A 23,655-nucleotide genomic window follows, 5' to 3' on the forward strand; every position below is an offset into this window, starting at 1 on the left:
AAAAACACAGAAATAACCAAATTCATATAGCGCTTTAAAGTTGGCAAAGTACTTTGAAAATATTACCTTATTTTAGCTTACAACCACCCTGGGAGATAGATGCTATTATTATCCTTATATTATAGATGAATGAACTAGAACAGAGCGATGTTAAATGTCTTAATCCAAGTTACATAGCTACTAAGTAGCTGAAGCCAATTTTGAACTCCGCTGTTCCTGACTTGAGGTCTCATGCTTTATTCACAGTACCACCTAGCTTAGATCAATCCAATAATCAATGAAGATTCATAGAACTGGTGATGTATAACTCAATCCACTGCCTACTGTAGAACTGAGGGACTCAATATGCAGAATGAGATATGTATTTTTGGAAATGACCAATGGAGGGATTTGCTTTCTTGACTATCATTTTTTGCATTTTTTTTCTTTGACAATGAAGGTGGGTGGATGGGAGAGAAAATAAATGGTTGCTAATAGAAACAAACAAATATAATAAAGAAAAATGTATACATGTGCAAGCTCCAAGGTAATATAATCTTGAGGCAATAAAGTCTATGGAAAAAAAGAATTCTGAATAGACATTTTGAATCCTCCCTTCAGATTACTAGATTTTATTGCCCTGAACAAGATGTAATTCAAAGTTTCAATATTTTCATTTCCCCAGAACATAAGAACTATTCCCTTAGTTCACTGTCATCATATAGTATTTATTGAATGTGCTCAGTGTTATGAACAAGGGCTAGTGCATAGCACAAGAAGAGTTATCACAATACATGCTTCCTGACCTGAAATGCTCTTAATTTAAAAGGAACAGTGGTGGTAGAGCAAACATCTAACAGATGTGTGAGAAATGGCTTTTCTTTCAAATATCTCTGACCCATGGAAAAATTCAGTTGTGGACCACACTCAAATAAAAGCAACATTAAGTTCATTTTAGTTTGAATTCTGATCAAGATATTTTTTTTTATTAAGTTTAAAACATGGCATAGATGACATGAAACACATTTTTAAATTCTCATTTCCATATTCTGGCCCCTTATTTGCTCTGGGGTAAAAGTGGAAAATATCCAAGAGAAGAAAGCTATTGCACAGGGTCAGGGAACGGATCTCCAGAGAAACAATTAAAAGTCGGTCAATACCTTGGAGACCTCTTATTGTTCTATGGTCTGTAGCATAGGTAGAATATTGGATTTTGCTTCAACTCTGGCCTAAATAGAACAGAAGTTTCTATTATAGCAGATTCCCCTGGATATAAAAGGTTTTATATTTTGCCTTTAGGTAAAAACTTCTGACCAGGCTCACTACAGAGGTAGTAGTTTTGATCCAAAATGACTCCCTGGATTAAAGGCCCTTCGAATAATTTCTAGGCACAGTCTGCAACTTAATGAAATCTGGAATAGAGGTAGTCAGACACAATTTTTTTAAAAAAAACAAACTCTTGACTGCCCTCTAGTGACTTCTTTTAGTGTGCTCCCAATTTGGTTACTAGTGGTAATACCCTGGGAATATCCTTGGAATAGGAACAGTATGAAAAATTATTTTATCTAGTAATTATCGTTCATAAGTAAAACCCCAGGGAATTTTTAGTTGAAATTTTTTGAAAACTTTTTTTTTGGTCCATGTTTATTCTGTGCTTTTTACTCTTTCTCTAATAATTCTTCATAGTATAACATCTCTGACACAACATATAATAAAGCCACAGACTTTTATTTTAGTTTTCTATGACGTGAATTTAACCAGATGATTTTTTATATACTGTGGCTTTCTCTTATAATGTCTAGAACTAGAGACATGCCATTCAATTTCAAGGTTATTATTCTATTTCAAATATCTATGTCAATAAGTGATTATCAGCAAGTGATTCTTGGAGTATGTATTATATTATCTTTTAGTTCCAGTTTAGTTTTCTTTTGTCTCAATAATCACTATACAGTGGCTTGGGAATTGAAGGTGCAGTACTGTTTAAGGAGGCTTAAGGATAAAAGCAGATATGGATGGACATGTGGATACACACATATGAGTAAAATATACATATATGCCTCTGAGTGTGTGGAGGGGGTGACTGCCACTACTCTTAAACCTTCTTTATTCTAATCTTTCCTACACCAGTAGTTACTAAGCTCTACTGGGAACCTAAGACTGAAGAAAAATATCTTCCAGATGGCTCTCAGATGTATCTTTGCTGGGCTCAGATATGGAAGCATATGTTGGCTCCTTCTTCACAAAGAAAATGAGTACTCACACTTAGCATGCCCTTCCTGGAAGGTTATTTACCCCTAAATATAAAAAGTGGTAGGATCTCATTTACTCAAAATGAGTTCAATTACCCAGAACTTTATACAAACTTTGCTTCTGGGTATGGATTCCTCTGCCTTCTGCTCCTTTCTACAGTGAATTAGGAGTTATGGGAAGGAACATTTTTGGATTCTTTCTATGGTTATTTTCCCTTCTGGTTCTAGGACTTCCGGGCATTTTTCCTTTATGATTTCCAGAAAGATACTGTCCAGGATCTTTTCTTCATCATGATTTTCAGGTAGTCCAATAATTTTTAAATTGTCTCTCCTGAGTCGATTTTCCAGGTTGGTTGTTTTACTGATGATGTATTTTACATTTTCATCTATTTTTTCATTTTTTTATTTCTGTTTGACTGATTCTTGCTGTCTCATAGAGACATTAGTTTCCAATTGTCCAATTCTAGTTTTTAACAGATTGTTTTCTTCTGTTAGTTTTGTACTTCCTTCTTCAACTGGCCAATTGTGTTTTTTAGGGACTTGTTTTCTTCAGTGTATTTTTTTCCAATTGGACAATTGCATTTTTGAAGGACTCTTTTACCTCTCTTATTTGACTATTAAAATGCTTCTTGAGCTCTTCTAAGAAGGCTTTTGGGGCTTCAGACCAGTTCATATTCCCTTTTGTTGTTGCAGATGTGGGTTTGTTGACAATGTTGTCCTCTTCAGAATTTCTTTCTTGATCTTCACTCTTCTCATAATATGAATCTATGTTACATTTCTTTTTACTCATGGTGTTTCTTTATTCCCTGGCCTTTAAAGAGATTGAGCTCTCCTGCTGGGGAACAGAGGGTACTGACCCAAACTTTTTGTGTTGGGAGCCTAGGTCTTGGTCACTGGCTTTGCGTTCTGGGGCCTCTTATGCTGGGAATTGGAGACTGTAGGTTTCTGGCAGCTTACCTGGTGTTGGGCTGGAATCAGCAAGTCTGTAACTTTCAGGCAATTCTAGATTGCCTGCTTTTCCTTTCCTTTAGCTTTCTTCAGCTCCTTTTAGATGGGTGCTGCGGGGGTGTTTATCTGCCTGGGGCCCCCTGCAGTGTTGTGTCCCTCCTTTCTGCTAATGCATTGGGAGATTCCTTTGTGGTGGAGTGCCGAGGCTCCTGGTGGTTTTCTGAGCTGGTTTCTTGAGCTGGTTTCCACTGGTTCTCTGCCCTCACTGAGGCACTGTGAGGTCCGGGTGTTGGTGTTTGCCTGCTCTACCACCTGGGCTTCAGGATTTCTTCACAATCGGAGGCTTCAGGGCTCCTACAGCTCACCTGGTATTGGGTTGGAACCAGCAAGGTTGGGGCTTTAGGAAGCCTTTAGGTTGTTTTCTTCACCTCCTTTCAGATGAATGCTGCAGAGTACTTGTCTGCCTGGGGCCCGTGTAGTTCTGCCTCCCCTATTTTTGCTGAGGCACTGGGAGACCTGTTTGCTGGGCTGCTGCACTGCTGCTCCTCATCTTTCTTCTAGTTCAGGTGTTCCAGGGTTTTGTTTTTTCTGGGATGATATTTTCTGGGTTTTCAGAGGTTGATAGGGGAGAGTGAGAGTGACTACCTTTTTATTTCGTTATCTCTGCTCCAGGAAGCGGAACCTGGGAAGGAATGCTTTTGATCAAAGCCATAAAAGACTATGAATGTGCAATGTAAGTTGGGGGGGTAGGGCAGGGAAATTCTATGGGTGGCGAATCAGTACCTGTAGCTGTACCATATATAAAATTCTTTAGCTAAAAAGAGTTTCCCTGTATTTTGATTCATTTCATTGGGTTCTATGACAGGCAGACTCAGAAACTAGTAGAATTCAAGACTAGAACCTCTGTGTTTTCTCTTTTTCCCTCTCTCCTATTTCCTTCTTATTATTCCCATATGGTCTCAAGGCCAGAGTCTCTGTAATTAAAAACAGTAATAATACTAATAAATTAATCTGATGAATTTATTCTAGCTCCCTCCCTCATTACTTTAAATATTATGTCTATGCATGCTGTTTTCTCTAATAGAAGTTCCTTAAGATCAAGGACTGCTTTATTTTTGTATTTGTAGTCACAATGCCTAGCAAGTAGTTATTTGCTAAATACTTGATTGTTTACTTAATTCCATTTAAGGATTATAAGGGGGTAAAATCCTGCCCCTCAGTATATCACTCTAATATGTTCAATGATGATTGACTTGGTAGATTAACAAACTCATCACATAATCCAACAATTCCTAAACTCCCTGACCATTCAGATATAGAAGAACTTGTTACATCTGACTGGATATTAGTTGTTACAGGATAGTTATATCCAGATACAGTTGTTTTAGATAAAAGGACAGGAATAATTGACTCCAATCTCAAATAATGCTAGTATCTTTCCCTCAAAAGACCTGATGAATGATGGAGCATTGTCTCAGAAAATAAAGTATGGCAATCCACCATGCTGATCTCCCAAAAATTACATGTTGTAAACCAGGAATTTTAGTAGTAGCTTATTCAGTAAATTCAATATGACATCAACTTGTACTACAAGATTTGTGTTGAAGTCAGTGATAAATGATGAGAGAAAGAGGAAAGAGACAGAGACAGAGACAGACAGACAGAGACAGAGATATGAAGGAGACTAAAACAAATGTGAAGATTTGAAGACTGCACCTTGGCCCAGGGTGCAGTGCCATTAAATATTGGTATTATTCCCTCAAGCTTAGGGACTCAAATAACTAAAAGATTACATATTACTTTCCCTATGGGGAGGAGAATCTTTGAAAATATAGTTTGGAAGTGTAGGGAGAAAATGTAGCTGGCTGGTCAAGATAAGGAATACTATCTTAGTCTGAGAAGGCTTGAAGTGGTTCCGAATCCTTCACAGAGTCATGCCAATTTATCTGGCCAAGTATTTGAGGCATTAGAGTTATAAATGAATTAATTAGGTGGTTCTCTACATAAAAGAGGGAATTATGGGCATCATAGGCATAGATAATAACTCAAAAATTTCAACTCATCATCTTCCACCCAAATCTTATCGATTATAAGTTGTTTTCTCAGAGGCATTGCAGTTTTCTATTAGAATACAAATACTTATAAGTCCTATAGGTAAAAGACACAAATATGCATCAGAATTCTGGGGTATAAGGTATAGAAGTATGTCAGAAAAAATAACATAGGAGAAAGGTGATTACGTGGGGAAGTGGGAAGATATCTCTATTTCACCATTTTAGCTAAGACTGGGCTTACTGTCTTCTTAAGGTCAAAACAAAGTAATTTATAAGAAGGGAAAACTAGATTAGTAGAATGAATAAACAGCTGAAATTTTAAAAATACCAGTGGAGAAATACTAAAAATATGAATAATAGCAGTTAGTTTGAAAAAATAAAAGTTTGAAGCCTGCTTTGTCTTTAAAAATTGAGAAGCTCTTATATTATTCTTATTAAGACAAGTTTTTGAGGGAGAATGTTTCTTTTCTAGATTTAGAAACTGCTTGAGAAATAAGATCTCCAAATTTAGAATTGAACTTTTAACTTTTTCAACTTCTTCAGGTACCTGGGGAACTAGTTGAAAAATCACACAAAAGGATTTCAAATTTGTCTTCCAAGACTATTTTTAAAAAATATAGGCCAAAGTCAATGAAACTCTCCCATGAACTTCATGGGAGGATGGTGATCTTGGTGAAAGCATTAGCAGAGATTAAATATTCAATTGTTAAGAAATTCAGAAGAAAAAAACTACATGTAATTTGAGTGGTAAGTATAAAACTACTCTTTATATTGCATTCTTCTGAGGAGTCATATATAATTGTAAGTCATCAATGTACCAATAAGAGATTTTCTACATAGTAACCGCAAATAGTAAAGAATTTGTTATTTATTGTTAAAAAAAAGTAATGAGCATTGTTGAGGTTTAGGGGCTTAGGGGTGCTGAGACCCAAGAATCACAAGACACAGGTCCTGCCCAAATGAATTTGACCCAAGCCTTCTTTCAGACAAAGACAAGGTTTACTAGAACAGCCATAATACTGGGCAATCTCTTAAGGAGTCTGAACATTAGTAAGCTAACGGCTAGATTTTAAGAATCTGAGCATCTTAATGGGGACAAGATGGACCTTATATACAGAAAGACTATGGGAGGGATCTAGGAGTGGCCAAGTAGTCTGGGGTGGGGGGATTGTGAAGTAATAGAATGTCAGGGACCTGGACGAAGTGGCCAAGGAAGAATGGAGCCTAGCTAGGATTAAGGGTGGGAAGTGGCCAGGGGCCATTGGGAGGTAAGAAAATGGAGGGCTAGGCTAGGTTAAAGGTAACAAAGAATTGGGATTTGGGTGTAGCTGCAATAAAAGACCAGTTGATGGGATTATATCATCAAATTCCAGAGTTTTGGCCATGTGGTAAAGTCCAGGGTTTTTCCTTTTTGGGGTCTACATCCCATCCTCATCAAGCACCACTCACTAAGTTTGGTGGGGGCTATTCAGAATCTGGATGGGGAAATGTCACCTTTGCTCAGTATGCTGACAATCTAAGAGGCAAATAAGGAATAAAATTTAAAAAAAGTGCAGGGAAAAGATCACATGTTCAAGCCGCAGCCTTATGCTTAGAGAAAAAAAAAGGTAAGTTTAGTCAAAACTGAATCACCTTTGAAATACACTAAAAATAGAGGAAGATAGGTAGTGTAGTGTATAGATCACCAGCCTTGAAGTCAGGAGGACCTAAGTTCAAATTTGGCCTCAGACCAAACATTTGACACTTACTAGCTGTGTGACCCTGGCCAAGTCACTTAACCCCAATTGCCTAAAAAAAACCACCAGAAATTACAGTAAAACAAACATATTCTGCATCATTTTTAAGAATATATTTGACATCCAAAACTCTTTCTGAACATTTAGCTTTAAAAAATAATAATAATCTAAAATTCCCCTGGGAGTCTACTTTTATGTGACTAATTTTTAATTTACCTAAAATGTTAACAATCAGAAATATAGATACAAAAATTCAGCTAATACTAAGGTCTTTAATACCTAGCTTCTAAACTGATTTCATAGAGCAGGTGTGACATGTTACAGTAACTGGAATTTACAAAGTGTATCAGTGATATTTTAATGTTTCCCTGGAAAACAGGTCAGAGTCAATGCCAAGGCAAATTTTGAAGCTGGTAAAACTTATTTTTCACATCTTCTTAACCCCATTGTCTCATTTCCTCACACTCTTTGACTGCACTATCACCACCAGGTGCCTATTCTGGACTCCATTTCCAATAATTCTAGCTCCTTCTTAGATGCTGGAATTGCCCCTCTGCACACACAGATACACACACACACACACACACACACACACACACACACACACACACAAACATTTACATAATCTTCAGGTATTTTTTGATAATACATTTAGGTTAACCCCTTCAGGGATATACTCATTTTTAATAATGTAACAAGCCTTATCCTTATGCATATATGCTCTTCTTACATCGATTATTTACTGGAAATTTTACTTTAAAGACAACCACATGAATCATAATCTACCAATAATGAATAATTAACTTAATTAGATGGCAATTTTGCATATATAACATTGTTTAATAACCGTGTAAGGATACCTCACAAATCCAAGTCAGGTAGAGAATACACACACAGTGAACAAGAAATGAGGATAAACATCATGAATAAAATATCTGTTAGGTACTTACTACATGTAAGTATTGTTCTAAGCCCTGAGCACACAAATAGACAAATGAAAGAACATGATTTCAAGAAGCTCAAATGAGGGAGTACATGTACATGGACGTACAGTAGAAGTATTTAATCTTCAGGGAAATACCTGGGGTAAAATTGAATGAAGCAATAATTTCTCTTAGATCATACCTTTCTGTTCTTTGTTGCAGGTATAGATATTTCTAGTTAAAAAGATGAAATGAATATGTACCTGAGTGTTCCATTCACAAGAAAGAATCATTCTATAACAGAAAGGGGCTCTGAGACAAATTTAAAAAGAGAATCCTGACCTATTTAAACTTCCTGAAACCAAGATGATGGAGTAAGCAGTAAGTAGCTCTCACCCTCCCTTGTTGACCTTGAAAAACCCAGAAAATATTGCCCCAGGAAAAATCCTGAAGTAGTAGATTCAGCAGAAAGACTAGATATAGCAATCTTTTAGTTCTTAAGGCTAGGGGGATTAATGAAAGGGCCCTCTTCCTGTGGCTAAAGTTGACTAGTACAAGAAGGGAGGCATCCCAGAAAGCCAGTGGCAAACCCCAATTCAGCAAACCAGTAACCAGACTCCTAGAACCCAGCACAAGAAGCCTGAGACAGTTTCCTCTGTCCCCCAGAAGTAGAGATCAATTTTAAAAGCCAGAAAAAGGCAAAAAACATGAGAAAGAAACAACATAGAAAAATAGTGACCATAGAAAAATGTCCTGGTGACAGGGAAGATCACAACACAAACTCAGGAGAGGATAAAATTGTCAATACATCCATATCTGAAACCTCAGAGGGAAATATGAACTGGTCTCAAGTCCCAAAAGCCTTCTTGGAAGAGCTCAAGGATTTTAAAAGTCAAATGAGAGAGGTAGAAGAAAAACTGAATAATTCATCTAGAAATATAGTTGACAAAATGGGGAAAAAATACACTGAAGAAAACAACTCCTTAAAAAGAAGAATTGGCAAAATGGAAAAGGAGGCACAAAAGCTCACTGAAGAGAAAAATTCCCTAAAAGGTAAAATAGGCTAAGTGGAAAAGGAGGTACAAAAGCTAACTGAAGAAAACAGTTCATCAAAAATTAGAATTGGGCAATTGGAAGCTAATGACTTTTTGAGATATCAAGAATTAGTCAAGCAAAATCAAAACAATGAAAAAAATAGAACAAAATGTAAAACTCCTCATTGGAAAAACAAGTGACCTGGAAAATTGATCCAGGAGAGATACTTTAAGTTATTGATCTACCTGAAAGCCATAGTGAAAAAAGAAACAAACAAACAAACCTGGACAGTATGTTTCAGGACGTCATCAAGGAAAAGTGCTGTGAGGCACTAGAACCAGACAGTAAAATGGTCATCCCAAAAGAATCCATCTATCATCTCCTGAAACAGATCCCAAGTTGAAATTGGAAAGGAATATTATAGTGAAATTCCACAATTATAAGGTCAAGGAGAAACTCCTGCAAGCAGCCTGAAATAAACAATTCAAGTACTGTGGAAGCAGAGTCAGGATTATGCAGGACTTTGCAGCTTCTGTATTGAAAAATTGGAGGGCTTGGAATATGATAATCTGTAAGGCAAAAGAGCTTGGATTACAACCAAAGATCAATTACCCAGTGAAAATGAGCATGAACTTTCAGGGGAGGAGATGCATATTCAATGAAATAGGGGACTTCCAAACCTTCCTGACAAAAATACCAGAGCTCAACAGAAAATTTGATCTTCAAGTACAAGACTCAAGAGAGACATAAAAAGGTAAATGGGACAGAAAGATAAAATATATTGTTAATAAGGATAAACTGTTTGCAATCCTACAAGGGAAGATGACATGTGCAATTCTTGAGAACTGTATTGTTATTACACCATGTTAAAGAAATATACATAAAGAGGGTGGATATAAGTTGCTGTTGATATAATTATGAAAAAAAAAATTGAACATAATTCTTCAGTGGAGGAGATGGACATTCAATGAAATAGGGGACTTCCAGATTTTCCTGATGAAAAAGACCAGAGCTCAGTAGAAAATTTGATCTTCTAATACAAAACTAAAGAGAGGCATAATAAGGGAAACAGGAAAAGGGGGGGGAAACACATTATTCAATAAGGGTAAACTATTTACATCCATACATGGGAAGATGATACTTATAACTCTTGAGAACCATATTTTTATTATGACATTTAGAAGGGATATACATAGACAGAGGGAGTGCATTTAAGTTGACTTTGATGTGATGGCAAAAAACTAAATGAAGTAGTAAAAAGGAAGTGTAATAGGAGAAGAGGAAAGGAGGAAGCAGAGAAGGGTAAATTACCTCACATGAAGAGGCATAAAGACATACTACAACAGACGGAAGAATAGAGGGAGATGAGCATTGTTGAACTGTACTCTCATCAAATTTGGCTCAAGGAGGGAATAAAATACTCAGATAGGAAAAGAAATTTAACTTGCCATATAGCCAGTAGGAGGGGAAAGGGGAAAGAAAAAGGAATGGGGGATAGAAGGGAGGGAAGAAGTAGTGAGGGAAAAGGAAAAGAAAAGGAAGGGCTGATAGAAGGGGTGTCGGGTGGAGGAAGGTGGTGGTCAAAAGCAAAACTCTAGTGAAGAGGGAAAGGGAGAAAAGGAGAAAGAAAAGCATAAAAAGGGAAGTGGATTATGATGCAGAGAAAGACACAGATAGTAATCATAACTGTGAATGTGAATGGGATGAACTCTATCATAAAATGGAAATGGATGGTAGAATGGATTAAAAAACAATTCTACAGTATGTTGTTTACAAAAAATAAATTTGAAACAGGGATACACATAGAGTTAAGAAAAAAGGCTGGAGTTAAATATATTATGCTTCAGCTGAAGTAAAAAAAAAAAAATCAGGGGTAGCAATCCTGATCTGAGACAAAGCAAAAGCAAAATTAGATCTTATTATAAGAGATAAAGAAGGAAACTACATCCTGCTAAAAGGCACCATAGACAATGAAATAATATCATTATTAAACATATATGAAACAAGTGTTATAGTATACAAATTCTTAGAGGAGAAGTTCAGGGAGTGACAGGAAGAAATAAACAGCAAAACTGTACTAGTGGGGGACCTCAACCTGTCCTTCTCCAAACCAGAGAAATCTAACAACAAAATAAAGAAGAAAGAAGTTAAGGAGATGAATAGAATTTTTTTAAAAGTTAGATATGAAAGACCTCTGGAGAAAATTGAACAGGGACATAAAGGCATATATCTTTTTCTCAGTGCTACATGGCACTGACATAAAAACTGACCATGCACTAGGACATAAAAACCTCACATCCAATGAACAAAGGCAGAAATATTAAATTTGTCATTTTCAGATCACGATGAAATAAGAATTATATGTAATAAAGGACATGGAAAAATAAACTAAAAATTAATTGGAAACTGAATAATCTAATCCTAAAGAATGAGTGGGTCAAACAACAAGTCACTGAAACAATCAATGAGACAACATACCAAAACTTATGAGATACAGCAAGAGCAGTACTTGGGAGAAATTTTATATCTCTCAATGCTTACATGAATAAAATAAAGAAAGAGAAGATTAATGAATTGGGTATGTAGCTAAAAAAAACAAATTAAAAATTTCCATTTAAATAACAAATTAGAAATACTGAAAACCAAAGGAGAGATTAATAAAATTGAAATTAAGAAAACTATTAATGAAAAATCCATTAAATAGATAAAACTTTAGTTAATTTAATTTAAAAAAAGGAAAAAAGAAAAACAAATTACTAGTATCAAAAATGAAAAGCTACAACCAAGGAAGAGGAAAGTAAAACAATAATTAGGAATTATTTTGCCCAACTGTATTACAACAAATTTGACAATGTTAGCTAAATGGAGACATATTTACAAAAATATAAATTGCTCAGATTAACAAAGACGTAGTAAAATACTTAAATAACCCCATCTCAGAAAAAGAAATTGAACAACCCATTGATGAACTCCCTAGGAAAAAATCTCTAGGGCCAGATGAATTTACAAGCAAATTCTATGAAACATTTTAAGAACAATTAATTCCAATAGTATATAGACTATTTCAAAAAATAGACAAAGCAGGTGTCCTACCAAATCCTTTTTATGATACAAATATTGTGCTAATATTAAGCCAGGAAGAGTCAAAACAGAGAAAGAAAATTGGAGACAAATTTCCCTAATAAATACAACTTAAAATTTTAAATAAAATGTTAGCAAATAGATTTCAGCAACTTATCACAAGAATAATACACTACAACCAGGTAGGATTTTTACCAGAAATTCAGGGCTGATTCAATATTAGGAAAACTATCAACATAATTAATCATATCAAGAACAAAACTGACAGAAACCACATGGTTATCTCAATAGATTCAGAAAAGCTTTTGACAAAATACAACACCATTCCTATTACAAATACTAGAGAGCATAGGAATAAATGGAGTCTTTCTTAAAATGATAAGTAGCATCTTCCTAAAACCTTCAGCAAGCATTATATGTAATGAGGATAAGCTAGAACCATTTCCATGAAGATTGGGGATGGAATAAGGATGTCCATTTTCAACACTGTTGTTCAATATGATACTGGAAATGTTAGCTTTAACAATTAAAAGAAAAAAATGAAGGTATTAAAACAGGTAAAACAAAACAACAAAGTTAGCACTCTTTGCAGATGATATGATGATATACTTAGATAATCCTAAAGAATCAAGTAAAAAGATTCTTGAAATAATAAACAACTTTTGGGCAGCTAGGTGGCACAGTGGATAGAGCACCAGCCCTGAATGAAGAGGTATCATACCACTCATCTCCTGAGAAAGAGACAATGAACAACAAAAAATAAGGAAAAATAAAATGAATTTAAAAATAATGACACCATGAGACAACAAAGAATATTAAAACAAAAAAAAGTCAAATAATAGAGACAGATAAAAATTGGGAAAAGAAATAAGAGTGATGCAAGACAATTATGAAAAAAAGAGTCAACAGCTGGGTAAAAGAGGCACAAAAAATGATGAAGAAAATAACACCTTAAGTAACAGAATAGCCTAAATGGTAAAAAAAAAAAAAAAGAGAGAGAGAGAGAGACGCAAAAATCCACTGAAAAGAACTCCTTAAAAAGCAGAACTGGCCAAATGCATAATCACTGAAGAAAATTCACTGAAGAAAAGAGTTTCTTAAAAGTGGAACTGGTAAAATGGAAAAGATGGTAAAAAAAGTTCACTGAAGTAAATATTTCCTTAAAAATTAGAATTGGGCAAGTGGAATAGAAGAAAATGTGAAATATCTCATTAGAAAAACAACTTACTTGGAAAACAGATCAAAGAGATAATTTAAGAATTATTGAACTACCTGAAAGGATGATCAAAAAAGAGTCTGGACACCATATTTTAAGAAATTATCAAGGAAACCCATCTTGATATCCTAGAATCAAAGGATAAAATAGAAATTGAAAGAATCCATTAATCATCTCCTGAAAGAGATCCTAAAAGGAAAACTCCCAGGAATATTATAGACAAATTTTAGAATTACTAGGTCAAAGAGAAAATCTTGGAAGTAGCCAGAAAGAAACAATTCAAATATCATAGGAGCCATAGTCATAACACGTGATTTAGCAGCTTCTACATGAAATGATTGGAGGGCTTGGAATATAATATTCCAGAAGGTAAAGACACTAAGATTACAACCAAGAATCATGTACCCAGCAAAAATTAGCTTCATCCTTCAAGGGGCAAAATGGATATTTAATGGAATTGCATAGTTTAAAGCATTCCTGGAGGACCAGAGCTGAGCAGAAAATTTGACCTTCAAATACAAGGTTCAAGAGAATCATAAAAAGGTAAACAGGAAAGAAAAACCACAAGATATTAATTAAGGTTAAATTTTGTACATTCCTACATGGGAAGATGATACTTGTTACTCCTAAGTAATTTATCTTTATTAGGACAATTGGAAGAATCACATATAATCAGAGGGCACAGGTATGAGGCAATCTATTGGGGGTATATTATTTATTTAAATGATACATTTAATGGGATGTTTGGTGCTGTTTTACAGGTTAACAAGACTTGCCAATCGGACTGAACCTTCAACTTCCTCCCATGCCTGAGGTTCTCGAATAGGGAACCATAGACATAGGTAGTTTTCCTAGATAATCCAAAACGTAGGGGGCGGCTAGGTGGCACAGTGGATAGAACTGTGGTCTTAGAGTCAGGAGGACCTGAGTTCAAATGTGACTTCAGACATCTGACACTTACTGGATGTGTGTGACCCTGGGCAAGTCACTTAACCCCTGATTGCCTCACCAAAAAGTAAAAAATAAAAAAAACGTAGATGTTTGAAATGCTGATAACTGACTGACTTTTTTGTTGTTTTAAGTTTTGCAGGTATTAGCTGTATGTTTGTCATTTTGAAGACCAAAGGTTCTTAACCTGGTGACCCTGGCTTTTTTTAAAATTCTTAATAACTATTTAAGTTTAGTTGGATTTCCTTTGTAACTTATGCATTTTATTTCAGGCACTTAAAATATTCTGACAAAGGATGCATATTCTTCATCAGAGTGTGAAAATCATACATAATATAAAAATGCTTGAGAATCCCCAGTATAGACTTTAACTTAGTTAATTGTTAATGTACTTGCTACAATAAATGAGAAATGTATTACATTGTTTAATAGCTAATAATCAACATGCTTTCTTTGGGGTACAACAATTCTACTACATCATTTTCTAACATTATCTAGTTATGAGCTTGAGGCCAATAACTATGTCTTGCTCCATTTTTTTAACACCCAGAATTTAGCATAATGTTTTATGATAGTAGGCCATGCATCATTAATGAATGTTTGTTGAATTATTGAATAGAACCATTGGAAATCCCTCCACAAGTGTGGTTAATCAAATTAGCAACAAAATTCAGAACAATCAAAAAAGGTTGAAATATCTAAGAGTTACCAATAAGCTAATATTTATTAAACTAAAGAAAACAGGTGAATTCTTGCTAAAAGACTAAAGAAATGTTAATGATAGTGATAAAGTAATTTATTTTAAAATTGATAAAGTTTTGAATGCTATTAAAATTCATAGATAGTCATTTTTCCTTGTAGATGTTGGAATCTGTTCAACAATACTCAACTCATACAGGTCTGATGAAATTTTCAGTCTTATCTAAAAAGGGTCCCTTTTTAAAGTGATAGTGACTTCATGACTTTTCAAGCAAACAATACTTCCATTACATTGTGTGTTCATTGACAATAATAAAATTGCTACCACTCCATACAATACTTCAAAATAGTCATTCTGGGTATTTGAGAGTTTTGCCACTTATATACAGAATATAAGTCTGAACAGGGAATTGTGGGCATGATTACATATCTAATAGTCTAAAAATCTATGAATCTACTTTCTATTTCCTATTATTTTCTTAGTTCCCCTATATTAAAATTATCTCTATTTGTGAAGATCAAAAAGTAATCTGCAATTTGAGCCTTCACGAACTAAATGATAAACTAAATGTTAAGTGTAAGACACATGGGTTAAATGACTTGTCTCTGGTCACAAAGATGCTTTATGTCTGAGGCATGAAATGAACTCAGGTCTTCCTGACTCCAAGGTCAACTCGGTATTCATTAGTCCACGCTGTGTCTCCGGTATCGTGCATCTAGCAATGGTAAAGTTTAGGCTTAGTAAGAATATCTTCACAAATGGGTGATCAAAGAAAGACTCATAAAAATAACTATGTGAAAGGGAGTGATAATGATGAAACAACATACCAAAATTTCTATGATGCAGGTAAAGCAGTCCTTGGGGAAGATAGAAATTATCTAAATTTATATCAGTTTTCATATCTACATATTTATATTTGAAGGCATGTATTAATGAATTACGGCCAAAAAAAAAAGAAAATTGAATTATTGACTCTGTGAAACTGCCCCCCCAAAAATTGAGAAAGTAAAAGAATAAGGATTATCCAGAAATACATAATCCATTTGAATTAATATAATTTAAAATAGAGAACTCAAATAATACAAGATAACAAAAAATATATAAATGGAGCTATAAAAGTTTTGTATACAGTGAGAGCTGTACCAGGAAAAATGTACAAGTAAGTGTTATCTAATTTGAAAAGAACAATTAAAACCTCTGCTAAACAAATTATTCTCAAAAATTGTTAATAAAATCAGCAAATAAGAAACAAAATATTACTATGATTTATTAGAAAATCCTTTACAATTATAAAATATTGAGAAAATTAATAGCATAGGCAAAATATATTTTTCTTTTTTTAAGATTCATTCATTCATTTTTAGTTTTCAGCATTCACTTCCACAAGATTTTGAGTTCCAAATTTTCTCACCATCTTGTCCCTCCCCCAACCCCAAAACAACCTACATTCTGAATACTCTTTCCCTTAATCTGCCCTTCCCCCCCCTCGCCTTTTCTTATCTCCTTCCTCTTCTGTTTTCCTATAGGGCAGGATAGATTTATATATCCCATTTCCTGTATATCTCATTTCCCAGTTGCATATGAAAACACTTTTTTCTTTAACATTTGTTTTCAAAACTTTGGGTTCCAAATTTTCTCTCTTCCTCACTCCCCACCCACCCACATTGAAAAGGCAAACAACTTGATACAGGTTATACTTGTGTAGTCATGCAAAACATTTCCATGCTAGTCATGCCATGGAAAACTAACTATATTTCCCTTCATCCTATCCTACCACCCATTTATTCTATTCTCTCTTTTGACCTTGTCCATCCTCAGAAGAGTTTGCTTCTGATTACCTCTTCCCCCAATCTGCCCTCCCCTCTATCATCTCTCTGCTCTTTTATACCCTTCCCCCTGTTTTCTTGCAGACTAAGATAGCTTTCCATACCCAATTGAGTGTGTATGTTATTTCCTCCTTAAACCAAATCCAGTAAGAATAGGATTGACTCATCCCCTCTCAACTTCCCTTACTTCCCCTCCACTTTAAAAGACTTTTCTTGTCTGTTTTATGTTTTACCCCATTCTACCTCTCCCCTTCTCCTTCTCCCAATATAATCCTCTCTCATTCCTCAATTTTCCTCTGCAGATATCACCCATTCATCTTCAACTCACCCTGTGACCTCTATTTATCAATCTATCTATACACACACACACACACACACACACACACACACACACATGTATATACATATATATATATATATATATATGTATGTATATTTTCTCCCTCTAACTATCCTAATACTGACAATGGTCTCATGAGTTACAAATATCATCTTTCCATTCAAGATTGTAAACAGTTCAACCTTAATAAGTCCCTAATGATTTCTCTTTCCTGTTAATGTCTTCATGCTTCTCTTTAGTCTTGTATTTGAAAGTCAAATTTTCTATTTAGCTCTGGTCTTTTAATCAAGAATGCTTGAAAGTTCTCTATTTCAATGAATATTTAATTTTTCTCCTGAAGGATTATACCAAATTTTACTTGGTAGATGATTCTAGGCTGTAATCCTATCTCCTCTGCCCTTCAGAATATCACATTCCAAGTCCTGAAGTCCCTTAAAGTAAAAGCTGTTAAATCCTGTGTTATCCTGACTGTGTTTCCACAATATTTGCATTGTTTCTTTCTGGCTGCTTGCAATATTTTCTTCTTGACCTGGGAACTCTGGAATTTGACTATAATATTCTTAGGAGTTTTCCTTTGGGGATCTTTTTCAGGAGGTGATTGGTAGATTCTTTCAATTTCTACTTTACCCTCTGGTTCTAGAATATCAGGGCCATTTTCCCTGATAATTTCTTGAAAAATGATGTCTAGGCTCTTTTTTTTTTATCATGGCTTTCAGACAGTCCAATAATTTTTAAATTCTCTCTCTTGAATCTATTTTCCAAGACAGTTGTTTTTCCAATGAGATATTTCACATTGCCTCTTTTTTTTTTCATTCTTTTGGTTTTGTTTTACAATGTCTTAATTTCTCATAAAGTCACTAGCTTCCGATTACTTCATTCTAATTTTTAAGGAAGTATTGTTTTCAGTGAGCTTTTAGACTTCATTTTCCATTTGGCCAATTCTGCTTTTTAAGGCATTCTTCTTCTCATTGGCTTTTTGGACCTCTTTTGCCATTTGGGTTGGGCTATTTTTTAAGGTACTATTTTCTCCTCTATTTTTTGGGCCTCTTTTAGCAAACTGCTGACTAGTTCTTCATGATTTTTTGCATCACTTTCATTTCTCTTCCCAGTTTTTCCTCTACTTCTCTTACTTGCTTCTCAAAATCCTTTTTGAGCTCTTCCATGACCTGGGACTGATTCATATTTTTCTTGGAGGCTTTGGTCATAGGAGCTTTGATTTTATTGTCTTCTTCTGGTTGTATGTTTTGGTCTTCTTTGTAACCAGTGTAAGATTCTGTGGTCTGACTCTTTTTGTGCTGCTTGCTCATGATCTCAGCCAATTACTTCAGTTATAAACTCTTTGTTAATATAGAGGTCTGCTTCCAGTTTGGGCAATGTACTGTCTCAAGCTTCCAGGGTTTTGTGCAGCTGTTTTTAGGGATACTTCTAGGGACCTGCAAGTTTTTAGTTCTTCCCAGACTATATGACCAAAGGTGAGGTATCTATTCCTTTCCTGTCCTGTGCTCTGGTCTATGAGTGACCACAAGCACTATTTTCTGCCTTGGATCTGCTACACCACACCAGTGCTCTTCCTTGCCCCAGGATCACCACCTAGAACTCTGGCCCAGATCCAAACATAGGCAAAGCAAGAGAATCCTGGCTTAGCACCAGCAAATAGATCCCTGTTATCCCCCTTTGATCAGCCACTCAATTCCCCCTCAGTTTATTGGCTGGAATTTCCAGAAGCAGCCAACACCCCAGGGCTGCCACTGGGAATGGGTCTGGGACCAAGCTTCTCTCATACCACAGTCACAGACTTTTACCACTGACCTTCTAAGTTGTCTTTGGCATTTGTGGGTTGAGAAGTCTGGAAACCACCACAGATGCCTGTGATTCAGTCCTCTAAGGCCTACTCCAGGTTCGCTGAGCCCCAGTCTTTGACTGCACATGCACGCTGAAATATATTTCTCTCCCAGCACTGCATGATAGACCTTTCCAATAAACCATCCAGGTTGTTTTTGGCTGGAGATTTGTTTTATTCTGTCTTTTTGTGGTTTCTGGTGCTCTAGAATTTGTTTAGAGCCATTTTAAAAGTATTTGGAGAGGTTTGGGGAAGAGCTCAAGCATGTCACTGTTTTACTCTGCCATCTTAGCTCTACCCACCCAAAATACATATTTTTAAAAATCTACAAAAATTGTTAGCTTTACTTGAAAGCAATAACAAGATCCATAAGGAAATAATAGAGAAATCATGTTCAAAATTTTAAAAAAAATTAATTTTATGTAAGGTAGAGTTCCTGAAACAGGAGCTATGAAGTCTGAGTTCAAATATGCTGTCAGGCATTTATTAACTGTGATGCTAAGCAAGTCATTAAACCTCTGCCTCAGTTTCATCAGTTTTAAAATGAGGATGATAGTATCATCTTTCTCATTGGGGCGTTGTGAGAAACAAAGGATTTCATGTTTCTAAAAGTGCTTAGCACAGTGCTCAGCACTTAATAAGTTCTATGTAGATCTTTTCCTTTCTTCTTCCACTCAAATAGACATGCAATTAAACATTTACTTCTTTAGCTTAAAGGAAAAGAAATGATGTTACCAAATGTGAATTCACATTTTTATTGTTATGACTTCAAATGCAAGTCATCCATCATTAGTGAAAGAATTACAAATTTAGATATGTAAGAGACCTTATGGAATATCTATTTTAATCTTTTCCTTTTATAAATGGGAAAACTTGGTCCAGAGAAATGAAATAACCAGCCCAATCACCCAGGCAATAAGTGAAAGAATCAGAATTTGAACCCTGTCCTTTGCGTTCCTATCTAGTATTTTTCCCATTGTATCATGCAGCCTCTATATAGCTTCAGCAGACAGTTTTTACCATTTGTTCCCACTACTCATCTTTCAAACTTCACTTTTTTATGCTTTAATATCTCTATTCCATTATCAGCAACTTAATCTATTTGTTGTCCCATACCCCTAGATTTACTCTTGGCCCCTGAATTTTCATTCCTTCTTTGTGGAATATCCTGTGATACTTTCTTTGTTTAATATGTTCATCACTTCCTTAGAAATACATATCACAACTCATTTCCTCTAAGAAATGTTTTCTCATCTCAAACAACCCTGTTCATTTCACTAGTCAGCAGTCACTCAAAACTTCTATATCCAATTTTTACTATATTGCAAGACCCTGTAATTTCAATGGCATGAGCTTTATCTTTGCTGAAATAAGATCAGCAACTCCTGTGTGATTGAAGCAAAAAAAAATTCTTTGAAAGTTGTTATGATTGTAAAAATGGATAAAAAACACATTAGTTGAATTTTGGTCATAAGTTTTGAGAACTTTTCTCTGAAGTTTTAACAAAAAGATAATACTTTTGGAAGTCAGTCCCTACATTCTACACCTCCATCCTCCAACCAAATATTTAGATGTCTTTACTTTGACATAAAGTTAAAGCTAAATAATGAAATGAGGATTTGAAGCACAATTTCTTTCTGGATTTTTCTCCTGAGAAGCAAGGCCTCAAAATATCTAGCAAAGTGCAACAGTCTATATTCATCAAGTTTCATTTTAAACTCAGGCTTATCATAATTCAAGATAACTACTACTTATTTACAAACTCACTTGAAAAGTGGAACTTGCCTCAATTCCCTCATTCCTTTGTGCAGGTTCAAATTGTCTTATTCCTCATCCCTAATAACTTTTCTCTATAAATTCTGTCACAGTAAGGGTTATTTACCATTTAAACACTAAAGCACCAATAGTTTTAAATGTTATTTTAGAAGAGATGTTGTGATAAGTGTGTATGTGGATGGCTGAAAAAGAATAGATCAAAAGCATTAAAAGACAAATTTGTCACTTTTATGCACATAGCAGTAGTAAATATTCAGTTATTTCATATTCATCTACCAAACAAGGGACTATCTGAACAAATATTTACTAAGATAATCTTCACATCAGAAACCCATTGCATAAAATAGAACCTCTATCATTCACTGTAAAGGAAAATGGGTTATTTACTAAGAAAGCCATGGCTGGGTTGACATAGATAGAAGAGAAAATTTTATGAAGATGCTCAAAGTAACCTCTGACTTTAGCAACCCAAGGCAAATCAAAAGAGAAGATGGGCTCACTAAACAAAAGTATTGCATATATTGCAACAAAAGTATATCCCATCTATATAATGGAAGATTTTAATAAATCTAATTCAAAACTTCTAGCTCTCACATTCTGAATCTGTCTTCACTTACCTTCACTAAAGTGAATTATAGGTTCCCAGAGTGGGTGGTATTTCCCCCCATGGTGGCAATGGAATGATCTGGGAAAGGAATGATAGCTGCTTCCAGTGCAACTGGGGGTCACTGAATAAAAGTAAGGAGGCAGTGGAAGAATAAAGAAAGAAGAGAAGAGAAAATTTTGAAAAAGAAGCATTCACACAGTTTCCATGTATTGTACAACACAACACAGTTAAAGTCATAGTGATTGCGTTATTTACAAATAAACACACAAAGTGCAAGTTATAACTGATTACTGGTCAAGTCTGCTGATAGGTCTTAACAAGAAAATGTTGACATGTGAGCTGTTTGTTGTCAAAAACTTCATTTTGTAGTGGCAGGAATATGTGCATTCAATGATTTATTTACAATATGATTTTTACATGGTTACATGAGGCAATATTGCATCGGCAAATTTCCAAGGCAGGAAAAAAATTGACAATAAATTATTAAATTTATGATGCTTCATTTTAAAATATTTTATATATTTTGAAATTACATGAATTTCAAAAAGTGTTAAAGGGTTAAAGAAAGTAGATTTCCAAGGGGCATTGAGTAATTTTTTTTTGAAAAGGTGAGGTAGGCCAAAAAGGTTTGGGAACCTCTGAACTAGGCATATATGTAATATCAAAGAAAATATTTATAAATATGATATTAATAAAATTACAAATGGTGAAAAGTTACTATAAAATAAGTGCATTACCATTTTTAGAGCTTAAAAAAGACTTCAGCATGAATCAGCAAGATAGTTTGTGAAATGAAAGTTATAATAGTACCTCCCTCATGGGGCCATTGTGAGGATCAAATGACAGAAAATTTCATTTTAAAATATTATAAAAAAAATTTTAGCACAATTCCTTACAAGTAGTAGTTCCTATATTAATGCTTATTCTCACTCCCTTCTCCCTCTCCCTCACTACTTCATACTAGGAACAAGGACCACAAAGTCCAGGAAAGTTAAACATTTTCCCCATGGTCATGTAGATACTTCATGAGAGCTGAGCCATTTGAACTTTCTGCCCTCCAATTCCTGATCCAGTGCTTTTTCATGCTACTTGTGTGCATGTGCACACGCACACACACACACACACACACACACACACACACACACACACACAGAGTATGTATGTGAATTACTTATTTCCTACAAATACACAGATGTAGACAGCAGCTGATAAACAGAGAATAGAAATAAGGTACAGAGTTAAAATGAAAAGTTAGTAAAACTTTTATCTTCAAAATATGTTTTAATATAAATTAGCTGAAAATATCTATTGGATGATATCAGAGAAACTTGCTAAGCAAATATAGGAATCAGAAAAGAAGAAAAGTTGACACACCTAGATTTTAATGTTTATAATAATGCAAGTGATAGTATTGAGGATTTTCAAACAATAACATATTTGTAAACAAAATTTGTAAATGTTTATTTAAATTTCATTACGTCAGAAGAACTTAATGATGACTATTGCACAGTCTTAGCAACTTGGCAATCATTACATATTCAATATTCATTATATCTAACTATACCCAAAAAGTGTAGGCTAGTAAAGAGTATGTTTATATATGAATATGTATTTTTTGTTTCTTTTTGTTCTTTTTGGCAGCAAAATATAAACATTTGAGACTAAAAAAGTATGATTATGCCTTTTCTCTTTTTAAATGTCTTGCACAATGTGTATAGAGGGCTGTTATTTGACATTTAATAACGTAAAAGCACACCAAATTTCAGGAGATGTGGCAGAAGAAAGGCAAGAGATTACAATGCCATAATCAGACGTGGAACATTATATTAGCACTTCAGCAGCTCAGGAAGAGGTCCCGTGGTTTCATTACTTCTATCACTTTGAATTACTCTGGTGGCACAATATGATTATACATATGTGTGCATATATATGAAAATATATTTATATCACAGTCTGGATGACCAACCTAATAAGACAACTTTGTTAATTCTTGCTAAATATTGAGAACCCATTCTCTTGAATTTCACCTTTGTTGTGATTTTTGTGCACATACAGGTTCTAGTGATGTTCTGTACTGTCCCAATGGTCCCTCCTTAAAAGATACTGGTGAGGTAATTTTATCATGTGTCCTTGTACAGAAAGAACATAACACGTTAGGATGATCCTTAAAGAGAAATTACTTCTTTTTGTATATTAAATATTTCGGTTATTTTAATCAGCCAAATTCTACATTCACGTTCCCACCCAACCTTCTATCCGTCCTCCAGCAAAACTCATTATAAATGTGTAGTCAATCAAAAAATTTCTACATTGGCTGTCAAAAAAAAGTCTCATTCTGTAGACTAAGTCTTTTCCCTCCCCTGTTAGGAGGTGGGTATCATGTTTCATCATTAG

This window comes from Phascolarctos cinereus, unplaced genomic scaffold, assembly GCF_003287225.1.
Source record: "Phascolarctos cinereus isolate Bilbo 61053 unplaced genomic scaffold, phaCin_HiC Scaffold_4;HRSCAF=312, whole genome shotgun sequence".
Lineage (NCBI taxonomy): Eukaryota > Metazoa > Chordata > Mammalia > Diprotodontia > Phascolarctidae > Phascolarctos > Phascolarctos cinereus.